Source organism: Cryptomeria japonica, chromosome 7 (assembly GCF_030272615.1).
Source record: "Cryptomeria japonica chromosome 7, Sugi_1.0, whole genome shotgun sequence".
Taxonomy (NCBI): domain Eukaryota; kingdom Viridiplantae; phylum Streptophyta; class Pinopsida; order Cupressales; family Cupressaceae; genus Cryptomeria; species Cryptomeria japonica.
The window spans coordinates 93,934,039-93,943,335 of NC_081411.1; the positions used below are offsets into that span (position 1 = coordinate 93,934,039).

The 9,297-nt window shown below is 32.5% G+C and overlaps 1 non-coding gene across 1 annotated transcript; it reads left to right on the top strand.

Moving 5' to 3' along the window:
- Positions 1–2,222: 2,222 nt before the first annotated feature.
- On the top strand, positions 2,223–2,304 carry TRNAS-GCU (transfer RNA serine (anticodon GCU)). Its single transcript has one exon. It is a non-coding gene; the product is annotated as a tRNA-Ser (tRNA).
- The last annotated feature ends 6,993 nt before the right edge of the window (positions 2,305–9,297 follow it).

The following is a 9,297-nucleotide window of genomic DNA, read 5'->3' on the forward strand; positions in this document are numbered from 1 at the left end:
GACATTGATTAGAACAGAGTCTGCCAGGCACAGTCTGATTAGACCCTTGGCTTTTCGGTCCATAACATCATACTGAGCTGCCGCAGTAGGATCTGAGGGCCTTTGGACATTTGCATCAATAGCATCCCAAAGATCTCGATCTATTAGCAGATCTTCCATCTTCAGCTTCCACATTTCAAAATTACTTCCATTAAATTTCTCAACCTCTATTCTCCCTGACGAACTCGCCATCTGAATATTCCCGCAATAAGATCAAAAAGTGTCTTTTGCACAAGCTCCCACTCAAATCTGGATTAGTTCAAAAAACCCAACTGCCCACAATTGAAACCAAAGGTGATCGGGCTCTGATACCACTTGTAAGGAAGTTAAGTAGCGGAAACAACTTCTTACACTAACCTTGAGAGGAGGGTAATGCAAAACTTTTTCAGATCGTTACAACAGTTATAGAAAAATAGAAATAGATATAATAGCATTCATACCACAACACAGTGATTTACGTGGGGAAAACCCTTTCGGGAGAAAAACCCCACACTCCAAAAGCAGCTCAATATTTTATTCAGCAATCAAAAACAGATTACAACATACTTGCAGAGCAAGCTCTTCACAGGAGTACCACTAATTAGAGATTCAGAGGCAACTCAATAGCCATAAGACTCTTTTACACACAACCTCTATCTCACACACCTCATAAATAGGAGATACAATACAAGAAACCGTCAAACGGTATTACAAAACCATGGGCTAAAACCACCCAATAAGGTGTAGCCGACCTTATCTCCCTTCTAGATGCCCTATGACATGTTAAAGCACACATCAACATGTGTCGCTCCCTTTTACAGCTCATTTATGTGTCCGATACAAATTATTTTTCCTATTTCAGGAGTACAAACTTCCAGAGGTCATAACTTGAGAACCGGGTGTCCGATTGACGAACCGTTTGAAGCGTCGAAAAGCTCGCGAACTGCTTTATCACCTTGTAAATCGCTGCACCGATTACGGCCACTTTTCAGGGCGTTTCGGAGCCTCTAAAGCCCCCAAAATTAAGTTTAAACATTTTATCGCACCCCTCCAAGACGAAAACTTTAATATCTTCAAAACTAGCTGTGACCTTGCGACGCAACTTTATTGGAATGCTTATCTAGCCAACCAGAAGCTTCAGGGAGAGTTTCGCACCATTTCGTGCTCAAATGAAAACTTACTATAAATAGTAACCTCGCATAAATGCAAGGTTGAGACACCATTTTTCCCAACAGGATCACCCATGACATTGAAGAGAACATTATGGACAGCGAGAGAAAAATTGTCGCTCTCGCCTTCTTGTCCAATTTTACAAAATCTTCATCAGCCATCCCAGCTGGTTTCTTTGCTATCCCTTCAAGAACGATTGAAAGATCTTGCTTTATCAGTAGAGACTCCATCTGCACTTTCAATAATCCAAAGCTCTGTCCGGAGAACTTCTCTATCTTTGATTCTTCCATGATTTTGGAAATTCAAACACCAAAATCTAAATAGCGATCTAACCTCACTCTAATACCAATTGTTAGGATGAAGAATCAAATTGAAAACAACAGATAAACAAAATTAATAACACACACAATAATAAACAATGAGACACAGATTTATCATGGTTCGACAATTGCTTACATCCACACTTGAAGCATGGGAACCAATTTATTATTCACCAATCTGTTTTACATATACACAACTGCAACTAGCTCTGGCAATCAACTTCAGAAAATGAATTACAATTAGCTCTTAAAGAGCTTGCAAGAAGAATGTGAATAGCCAAGAGTTTTGGCGGCAACAAGGAAGGAGCCCGTTGGACTTCAACTTCCAACAATTTTTTTATAATATTCAATATTATACATTCACAATAATATAATTTTACAATTTTTGTCACTTTTAGATAAGTTACATGTTCCAAACTTTAAGTGCTATATTCTTAATAAATTTTATGATGTGAGCTTTTTAATGTGTTCTTGTTTTATAGTCTCTAGATCCTTTCTTACAACACTTCTATTTGGTATTGATTGTTTTTCTATTTTTTAAAATTAATCAATTCATTAATATATATTGATTTTATCCTTTTTTGTTAATAAATCAAGAAATACAATTCCAATCTTCAGATATATACATTAAAGAAAAAATTATGATTCATTACGTAAACTAATTCTAATAATTAAAAGGTAATTTAAATTCTTAAGAGGTTAGCAGACAAAAAAGTCGCTTTGGCCGAGTGGTTAAGGCGTGTGCCTGCTAAGTACATGGGGTTTCCCCGCGAGAGTTCGAATCTCTCAGGCGACGAGTAGTTTTGTCATATCAGCAGATGAGCTATTTCTCCGTTCCTCTTGTGATTGGTTGCAACGGCTTTTTGCTAAGTTCTTCAGTTTTGTTGCAGCTGCTTTCGCTGAGTCATTTTAGAGTCAAGTGTAATGTTATGATTGTTTAAATTTAAAATTTAATGTCATTTATATATATAGAAATTGAGATATTAAGAATTTAGTTAGATATATTTTTGTTTGTTATATTTTTATTTTTTTTGGGTTGGGTGTTCGTTATGTGTTTATTATTTTAAAGGACAACATAATTTCTTTTAAACATAGTTAAAATTAATTTAATAAATGTATTAATTCAATAAATGTATATACTTAAGACAATGTATTAAAATTAAGAGTCAAGATTTAAATATTTACATAATTTGTAAGAGATAGTGGAAATATAAATAGAAATAGATGTATTTGTCTTTATGAGAAATGAGTGTACTAAGTTTGATATATCTTTGTATCCAAAACAATGAGAGAACATTTTGTTGGTTATCCAAAGATTGAGGATGAATACACAATCACAAATTCATTAACCTAATCCACCCTATTTCCATATCTCTTGATGATTGAGGGTTGATAGCAATCAAAATACCATTTTGAGATTGTTCAAAATTTCTTTTAAACATATTTAAGATTAATTCAATAAATGCATACACTTAAGTACAATATATTAAAATTAATCAATTAAGAGTCACGATTTAAATATTTACACAATTTGTTATAAACAATTTCTAATAAGTGATAGTGGAAATACAAATCTAGAAGTAGATACACTTGTCTCTATGGCAAATGTGTGCACTGTGTTTGATATCTCTTTGTATCAAGAACAATGAATCTCAAACTTGGAGTTACCTTGGAATGAGAACATTTTGTTGGTTGTTTGGAGATTGAGGATGAATCTACAATCACAAATTCATTAGCCTAATCTACCCTATATCCATATCTCTTGATGATTGAGGGTTATAGTAATCAAAATACCATTTCAAGAGATTGTTGGTAAGTCATAAAGGGACATCTTTCTAAAGGTCATCCCAAAGAAATGCACATGTATAATTCACAATACTTAATTATCCAAAATCTTGTGTAGAACTAGAATTCTTTTAGTACACCAACTACAATGTGCAAATGCAAATGGTATATGAGTATAGCTCTCAAATAATGGATCTCCTTAATTGTTAGGCTGTATAAATTAAGTGCTTTTAAATATATGGACTTGGGAACACATTATGTAAATTTATGTTTAGTTAGCTAAAAACACGAGTCAATACAAAATTCAAATTTATAATTTTAAATTTTGGTCGGACAAGCATGACCACAACTAGTTTTGGGACATGGAAAAGGCTAGATCTTGGTGAATAATGCTTGCATTAAAATAAGAACAACCATAGGTGTTAAATGGGTGGATATGGTAAATGATAAGGGTGTATAGACATGTGAATGAGGATGGATAGCAGACATATACAAATATTCTTAACGAGGTAAGCAAATAACCTAGGGCAAGGAACCCACCTCTTCACAAAATTGTGTCATTTTTCAATACATGTATGTAGATCAAAGTACTCTCAAACTGGGCACAAAACTAAATGGGAAATCGAATGGCTATGCAAATTTTACCATTACAATTCTAAAAGGTCATTGAGGTAAATGATAATTTGGTAGTTAAGATGCAAGTGAATACTAAAGTGATCATGCAACTGAAAGTATTTGGAACTTAAAAACACAGATGTAAAGTAAATATTTAAACACTTAAAGAATATGATTATAGGTCCATATGTAGTAATGAAACTTGTGAGGATATAATTATTTGTGCTCTTCTAGTATATGTATTCTCCACTAGACAAGTCTTTGTAACCACATGTAGCTATTTGAATACCTCAATATGGAAATGTTAGAGATAGTATATGACCCTTGGCAATTGCTTGTATCCTTAATTCATAGAAGAAACTATTGTAATGAGGGAAGCAAAATATATGAAAATTAATTGTAGTTTAGGCATATAATCATGTAAGTATTTATTAAATTATTGTGAAGAATGCATCTGTAAGAACATGGATTAGAAATAAATTTGATGAATAAATATGTTGCCCCAAATAGTGGAAAAAGATGGTAGTGCTTTTTGATGACCAAAAACACCCATTTGAGTACAATAATATGATATCATGATACAAGGGTGAGCATAATTCTCTTTAATAGAAAGACATGTTTTATGAAGACACAATATTTAGAGAGGAATCTTGCTTTCTTTTGAGTGGATGAATTGGAAAGTGCTCAAAATGATGGTGATGAATGAGAGGGCTCAATTACCTTTAATGCAATAAAAGGGAAGGTTCAATACCCTCAAGGTGATCAATTTTCTCATGTGATCTAAATAATGTGAAATGTAAGTGTGAAAACCCATATCAAATAGGATGTGCCATATGGGAGATATGGTATAATAGTGCAAAAAATATGGAAAGAGTGAAGCTTGATGCCCTCTAATGTGATTCAAATAAGTCTAGAGAGCAGTGAGTACACAAATGTAGAATGTAACTATGAATGCCTATATCAAATAAGAGGCCCTCATGAGTTAGGTAGACAATAATATATAATAATGATTAAAAAGGGAAGGCTCAATGTCCCTTCAAGATCTAAAATAGATGGTGATGATAGGTAAAATATAAAAGGAGGGTTACTTGATCAATGCCCCGATGTTCTTGACTCAAATATCTTAAGCTTACTATATTTATACATCATTCATGTTGACCAAAATATCCTATGCTTATTACATATTTTACTATAGATCACATTCCAACACATGGTCTCTATTGATTATTATTTTAAGTCTTTCAATCATTCCTCTTTGTGTGTTTTATGAATGATGAAAAAAAACCCTTTCTTATGTTTACCCAAATATAACATGTTTGCTCCACCCCACCCTTATTGATTCATGTTTATTTAGTGTCATAATTTATAACCCCTTTATAATTTCACCCTCATTTTTGGGCCCTTGCTTTAGTATGCTCTCTCATAGCTCATTTTAAGCCTATTTTTATCCTTGTCACATGCAAATTATCGTCATATGCTTATTTGGTGACCAAATCCTATGTCTTCAGACCTTCTACTCAGCAACCATCCTTCTCCATCATTTTCTGGGTGGACTAGGGCACCTAGCACCACATTCCTAGTGGACTTGGGAACTTAGCACCATAGTTGTAGTGCACTAGGGTGCCTAGTGCCATAGTCCCTCCAAAAGGGGACCAAATATAGAATATGTGTAAGTGTTGGTTCCTGCCATTTGTGATCCAATTCTAATAATTTGATATACCCATTGGAAGTCGGTCTAAAGAAGGAAATACCTTGTGAATTGTATATAAAGACATCATTTCTAATTCATTTTTACCTAATAATATCCTAAGAAATCCTAGAGAATTCACAAGAAAGCATTAATGAACAAGTATCTTCAGACATTGAGCATTATGGAGAAGAAAACTACAATAATCTACATTCAATTATTCTTCTGTGATTGATCTTGTCATGTCTTGTCATGTCAAGTTATTGAATCAAAACTTGAATGACCTATCTAAAGAGCATTGCATCTCCACTATTATCATTTCCCTCACTTGGTAATTTACCATTTCAATTAAAATATTTCATCTTCAGATTTAGCATTTTCCCTACCAAGGGTAAGCTTTCTCTTTCATCATCATAGTTATGGAGGTGGAAACACCAACACAGGGTTTGACTTAGGCAAGCCCCTATACAATACAAAATTTTCCCTCCCTCTGTGAAAGTTACAAATCTGATTGTTGAAGGTGACAAAATTGTGACTTGAGTATACTGAGACACACACTCTGAGATTTCAATCAGGCAAAAGCCCCTGTGATAACTCATTTAGCTATATAGTTTGATGCTTTTTGGCTAATTTTTGGAGAGTGATCTACAAAAGCTCCTAGGTAATTTGAGATCTGAAGCCTCGGTTGATAAAGACACCTATTGGACTAAGGCACCTAACTTCATAGTTCGACAACTCATAATTGAACATCTATAGGTTCCTCTCTACATCTCATTTCTAGATCGATACTTTTAAGTTGACTTCCAATTCTATAATTGTTTTTTAATGTTGATTATTGTATATTTTACACCATTTCTCATCATAATCATATCTAATCAATACAAATAAAAAAGAGAAAATAATCACACATAGCATCCAACTCTCCTTTAGGACTAAAGTTGGACCTTGTTGATTATTCTCCCTTTTTAAAAGTGGAAATAGTAATCAAATTCTTAGTTTGCATTTCTAGGCTAGACTCTTATTTCCAACCATTTCAATTTGTTGAATCTGACATGTTTTATACTTGCATAAATTTTCAATTTTCATTTTGAGATCTAATTTTTAGTTATGGATCCTACACAATCTAATTTGTTTGAACTTTCACATTTGATTATATTGCCAATTAGCTACATTTATCAAAATCATTTGTTGAAAGGAGACTTATTTTGTTTCATTCTGCTTCCATTAATTCATTTCATTTTAATGTGTTGCATAATGAGGGTTTCAAGGATGTTCACAATATTTACTTCATTTCTAAAGGCTTTCATACACATTCTCTATTGTTATATCCATAGAATGTTTGGGTTTCATAAAATGCATATGTTCCTCATGTGATTGCAAGGAACCTAATAACTCTCTTTTTTTTTTTTTTCTCAATAATGAAAATCACCAGTGGATTATATTTTGGAAGAAGAGATCTTAAAATCTTCTCTACAATTTTATGTGCTTCCCCTTTATTCCTAAGCTAATCCACCGTATCTTTAGCCATTATGGCATTCTTAAATGGATTTCAACCTCTCTACTTGAAATTTCAAAATCTCTTCTACTAGTTTGAAGCCATTATCACGATTGCTATTTCCAGGTCTTGTTTTGAATTAAGGTGCTGGAAATTTGAATGCAATTGAGATGGACCTCAAAGAACTTCTATTGTTAATTACAAAGCTATTATGGTTTATATGGTCGCAGGATCGAAACCCCAGTCGCCAACTTCACAGGCTACTCAGGTCGACATGATTAGCACAACCGGTAGTAAGTTCTTGCCGTTGATGTTGTTCAAGCCATAACGCCTGGCATGAAGAAAACTGATGAGACACCTTCTTCTGGTTATTTTTTTTGGGTTCTTCGCCACTTTCATGCTGTTGTTGGTAACTGTGAGGGATCCTTTGGCCCTGGTCCTTTGTGTCGCCATTGTCTGGTTGTTATTTGTTTAGGGTTTGATTGAGCTTAGTAGCTTAAAGACTTCTTTTCTTTTCATATATGTTGATTTTTTTTTTCCTTTGGAAACTTTGTATGTGCAGGGTTTGAGTATGTTTTTGTTTATTGTTTCAAAATTTATATTGGATTTAAAAGATTGTTTTTAGAATTAATTGTTATGTTTTGAATTAGTCTTGAGATCATTGGGATTGGGAAGTATTGATTCAAACATATACAGTTAATTATAGAAACAATCTTTTGAACACTTTATGAATTATAGAAAATTAGTGTCAATTATTTCATATTGAATAGTTATGTATATATAAACCTTATTATAGAAAGAAAATAGAACATATTATATATATATTTTATTGAATGACAATGTATTTATGAATATTATTGTAGAAAAAAGTTAGCATAGATTCTATGTAAATTTCATTAGTTACATGGTTCTTTTGGTAATAGTTTATGCTTTATTTGTAATTATTTTGTTCTATCACTATAAAAATACAAAGTTTGATTTTAATAAAGTATCACTAATATTATTGAGTGGTCATAGATTATTCAGAAAAGAAATAAATTATTTTGGTAAGAGGCACATTCAAAATGTTAGATAAATGTATGGTTGGCATGAGTTTTCTCCAAATTCATGTACTATTATATTAAGATTGTTTCTTCATTGATTATGTGTTTTTATTCATTCAATGTTTCAGATCACATTCAGTGATGTATCATCATAGATAGACACTATTTTTTTCACCTCTCCATCTACAGTCAAAATTGCTAAGAACTAGAAGTAACTTTAAACATACATGATTGACAAGAGATTTCCACAATTCATGTAGTATAATATTAGGGTAAGTGCACAAAGATGGTGGTAAAAAAGGGGGGTATAAGTGGACACTTTTTTTTTTTTTGAAATCAAGTGAATCTGAACTTGGAGGCAAAATTTGAAAATCATCCACTTAAGATATGAAGATAATCAAAGAACAAATATTGTAGTACTCTGAATCTAGTTTCCAAACTACTAAACTTTTTCAAAATTGGATAAGATTAAGGGGGTCAAATCCTTCGCGCACGAAAAACTGACCTTGATTTTTTCTGAAAAACATAACATAGTGTCTGACGTGCGCATCAAAAAGGTCATAGTTATATTTAGTATTTTGACAAATCCTTTGGCAGAAAGATAGTTAAGAGTGAGCACTAGAAGATGTGTATTTTTTTGTAATTTTTTGTTGAGTATTTTTTTTTAATGATTTTTTCTAATCGAGCACATCCTAAAAATTAGGTACCTGTTCGTGCGCGAAGCATAAGTTGCACTAAACAAATCGAAAATACAATTTTTTTTTTTAAATTGTAAATAATCAAGTGCACTACAATAATATATAAAGTTTTTTAAATTTGGATAAGTATATCAAAATTTATTCAAAAAATGGTGCACGTATGTCTGTGAGAACTATGGAGACACTGGTAAAAGAAATTCAATAATAATTTAATAATTTTTAATTGTTGTTCAAATTGAAAAAAAATTATATGGTTAGAAAGCTCAGAAGATGGGTGAAAATATGGTGGCAATTTTAGAAATACCCACTTGATGAAGTGTAAACTTGATGATGACAAAGTCAATAAACCAAGTTGATAAAATAAAACACGTAAAAAATGAGAGAAATGGAGGGAAATCAAACTTCCAAACCGTAGCTTTGTCATCTAGGCCTATTTCCAAGCCTAAACATTCAAAAGCGCGTACGG